Source organism: Hippocampus comes, unplaced genomic scaffold (genome assembly GCF_001891065.2).
Source record: "Hippocampus comes isolate QL1 unplaced genomic scaffold, H_comes_QL1_v1.1 scaffold105, whole genome shotgun sequence".
In the NCBI taxonomy this organism is placed as follows: Eukaryota; Metazoa; Chordata; class Actinopteri; order Syngnathiformes; family Syngnathidae; genus Hippocampus; species Hippocampus comes.
This window is the reverse complement of record NW_017806235.1, coordinates 631,198-635,881: the sequence shown is the minus strand read 5'-3', so window position 1 is coordinate 635,881 and position 4,684 is coordinate 631,198.

The following is a 4,684-nucleotide window of genomic DNA, read 5'->3' as shown; positions in this document are numbered from 1 at the left end:
CTCGGTGTGGTTTATGTTCATGTGTATTTACTTAGTTATAAAGTTGTCGAAGGATACGGTGGTGTTATCTGTCCGCATGTTTTACTCCACCGCTTGTATTCAACAGTCGCAGCCATCAATTAACCGTTAGAGCATGCGAGTGGCATTTTGAATTGTTGGCTCGTTACTTCTAAATATGCAACGTGTGTAATTCTCTTTGTTTTATTTTAGTGTGAGAGTACATTTTCAAGTGAGAGGGGCAGTTTGACGCCTCTTTTTTTTCATGAATTGTTCACTATTTGCCAAACTGCCTCTTACGCTAAAGTTGAATTGAGCTCACTGTCACCAGAAATCGCTTGTACGTCAAGGCTGCGAGCTCTTGAATAGCTGCTAAGTGCGGGGGGGGTTACTCATAAGTCCAGTCACCCTTGCCATTATGTTCATATTCTAATTCAAAATCCATCCCTGTGGGTGGAGCCCGGGATCATGAAATCAATTCTTTGCTTCTGTTCCTTTGGATTTCGTGTGTTTATTTGATTTTTACAGCCTATCAAATAAACACTGCGCTAAATGAAAAAAAAAAAAGCATGCGGTGCTTACATGACGATACAAACCGCAGAGGTGCGTTCGTCCAGCCGCTTGAGTCTGTTGCGCGTCTCCGTCATGCGCACGTAGCCGCAGCCCATCGCTTCCGCCGACGTCCTCCTCTGGACTCGGTGCAGCAGGATGCGGTAGGCGCCAGTGACGGGGCTCCTCAGGCCGGGCCCGTTGTCCAGGAGGTGGCGCTCCGTCACACCCAGCTCCTCCAACGCCGCTTTGACGCTCAGGTCGTCAGAAGCGAGCGCGGCGGGCGGCCCGCAGAGGTGCGCGGGCGTCGGGCGGCAAGCGAGGTACGCTTGCGGATAGTCGACACCCCTCAACCACTCGCAGGGGGGGGGGGGTGTATCTTAATAAAACTAAATGAGGAAACTGCGGCCACCCATGTGCCCAAGCCCAACAAATTTAATTTGGAGATGCGAAAAACGACTGATACAGTATTACTGAAGATTATTGTTTTTAGAAAGTATAGAGTGTCAATGGTACGGCCTAGGCTAGGGTGAACCAATGCTACGTTTTCCAAGTGTTAGCATTTCCGCCTCTCAAAACACCGCTGTCATCAACAGACAATCAACCTGACTATTTTCATCCAAAAGGAATCTATTTGAGGTTAAAAAGAGGATGGCGTCGTTCATCCTGACAGAGCAGAACAACACTCTTCGAGTTCCGCTCCACGAGGGGCTTAAGTGCTGTACTTGAGACCCAGTGGGGGTTTAAAGAGACAGCGACGCTATCAGATATCCACTTGGACACTCAGGGCCCATTAAGCAGCAGCAGCAGCATCCAATGTCATGCTACATATCCATTTTTTTTTTCCTATTGTGCAATTGAACCTAATGTGTGGGGCCAGTGACTGTGAAATTTTTCTTTTTGTGCACATTTTTGTCAAATTAGTAATATTTGAAAAGAACAACAAAAAAAAAAAATCGATCATGCCATGACCACAGCCAAAAAAAACATGCAAATACCAGCACGTACACCCAAACAATTTACATTTCAATGAAACACAGTCTCAGGATTCTTTTCCAGGAACAATAATGGTTCTCCCATTTTCAACACAGAGTACCACCTCAAATAAGCCTTGGCTCTCCAAGTACCACCATGGAAAATCTGGTTGAAAACAGTTTTAAAGAGAGAAATGCAAATGCAACGTACAGAAAAGTGAAATATAACCGAACTGTGTCATGGATTAAAAACAAACAAACAAAAACATTGAAGCCACGGTCACATGATGCAGTTTGAACGGTGAATTCATTTCTTCTTTCGCGTACCACTCGAGGAAGCATGCACACTCACATAGAATCACTGCCTTAGGGGGGAAAAGAAATCATTGCCAAGCAATAACAAATGTCATTCATTTCAGGCATTTTTAAATGATATGCAATACATTTTCCCCTAAAAAAAATGCTAGTAAATCATGTCTGTAAAAAAAAAAATAAAAAATCCAGTTAATAATGTCCATATTCCCACACAGGCGAGAACATCTGGGTCATTCCAGAATTTTTGACAAACAACTCGTCAATGTTCTGATTTTCTGCGACACTTTCCTCGATAATGATAGCAATAATAAAAGACAAATAATAGTTGCTTAAGTCCCAGTAAAGGAGCACAGCAGCCTATCCCAGCTGTTTTTGGTCAGTAGGCTGAACTGGTTGCCAACCAATTGCAGAGCACGATGTAAATAAGTGAAGAAGAAAAAAAAAAGTCTTATTCTGATCATATACAGAGCAGGGTTGTATGAGGAAGAGAGACATTCAATCGAGGCTAACTAGGTTGTGAAAATTAAATTTGGTGATTGGGAGGTGGGACAGGAGAAAAAATCCATTTTGGGGGGTACTCTAGACTGAGTGGGTATTTTTTAAATTATTTTTAAGCATTGTTTTGTTAGTTTTTTTTGGTTTTTTTTTTAGATTTGGTCTCAGGCAAGTCAGTTTATGCAGAAACTGCATGTTTTATTATTTTGTGTGGAGATTATTTAAAATGTGATGGGAGGGATGTAAAATGTCCTCCCATGTTACAGGATATTTTTACAACTTTTCCCTTCAAAATAAGAAACAAATTACAGCCTCACCAATCATGTCTATCGAATTAATCGGAAATAATGCCACACACGTTTTACAAAAAATCCAAACATTTCTGTGAACGACACATATTTATATTTTTCTCATGAAACAATGATGTCAACATTTAGTATCAATCACTCATGACAATAATGCACATTAGGAAAACCCTAATATCTATTAAATAAAGTGCATATATTTTTTTTTTCTCTCGGGGAAAAAAAAAATCAATCAACCCTGTAAATAATGCCACATAGGCAAACGGACATAGGAAAAATGTATAAATTATTCACTTGGAAAAAAAGATCCCAAAACCTCTTATCAAATCTTATCAATTATGAATTAAAATAAATTATGCCAATAATGCCATGTAAGGGGGATGAAAATTTACATTTGTATGGGTGGAAAAAAATGCATTTATACATTCTCCCTTTGGAAAAAAAAAAAGCCAATCAACAACGTCCACAAAAAATTAATGGCAAAAATCCTATAAAGGCAAATAGAAATGCAAATACTGATACATTTTACCTTGAAAGGAAAAAAAAAAAAATCATAATGCAAAGAAATGCCTTCCAATTCAGTCTGGCTGATGCCGGGATGGCTTTTGACTTCGTGGGAGGTGTTTGGGAGCACTGGAAATGAGCCATAATTTCCAGTTGCTGCATTTGTCCTGAAGCTCAAGCGAAGTTCCAGTAAAATGAAGACGAAACTGACAGGCCTGACAGTCACAACGTGCACCTGGTGATAAACGGATGCAGAAATGAGGGCAAAAAAAATTTCAGGTTAAGTGCAGGCCTCACAGGCCGTCATCAATCAGGCCTTTGTTGACACAGCGTGATTTATTGCTTTATCGTTAAAATGAATTGCTTTTTTTTTTTTTTTTTTACCTGGCCAAACAGGACCCATTTTATTTCATGTAGCGTATGCCAAGCGGACATTTCAACTCTCCACAGGTCACGCAAAAATTAAGAAAAAAATGAAAATATCGATGCATAATTTTTTTCCTTTTCTGAAAAAAAAAAAAAATCCAAAAAAAAACCCAGCACTTAAAAAAAAAAAACATGTCCATTAACCATGTCACTCTAGGAAGTGGTGGGCTTGAATCTAAATTTAGAATGAATGCAATTTAAAGATACTTTTTTAAAAACATAAAAATAACAATTCCAATCAACCAGGTCAAGAATCAAGAATCATTTCAATGAAGCACAATAAAAATCTCTACTAAGAAAAAAACCCTTGCGAGACTAATAAAGGTTTTTTTTTCTTATCTTATCTTTTCTGTTGAGAAAAAAAATTAAATAAAATAAATGCCATGGAGTCATAGCAATAATTGATACCCATCAATCATGCCAATAATGCTCAACAGTCAAAGATAACTCCATTTCGAAAACTACAACACGTTTCTTTTTATTTTCTCTTGAAAAATAAGACAACCAATTTCCAGTCAATCATGCCACATAGCACCCCCTCCCCCAAATCGCCATTTCTATAAAGCACATCACATATTCACACTTTTTTTTTCTTATTGGAAAAAGAAACGTCCATAAATGTCGATGTAATAGAGTAGCCTCCATATTTTGAGATTATTTACCTCGAGGAAAACAAAAACCAAAAACCCACTGCCAGTCAATCATACCAATGATTTGATAGACAATAAAAGTTAGTACCATAATTAGTTTTAAACATTTTCCATTTCAAAAAATGAAAAAAAAAAATCATTGATGACAATCACCACTGTCAAACAATCTTATCAATATTGCCACACAGCTCAAACATGACATGTTTGCACCGATGGTCATTAATCATGACAATAACGTCGCATTCTTTGGGATACAATATTATAATAATAATAACATTATTTCATGTTAAAAATATGATGCAACCATCAATCACATCAAAAGCAACGTCAATCATTATTAATGCTGCGTGGGCGAAAAAATAAATACAAAATACAAAATCAACATGGCATTGAAAACAGTCCATCATATCTTGTCGTGCCAACATGTCGCTCATCGCTTCACTTGTTGATATCCACGCAGCTTTTTCCT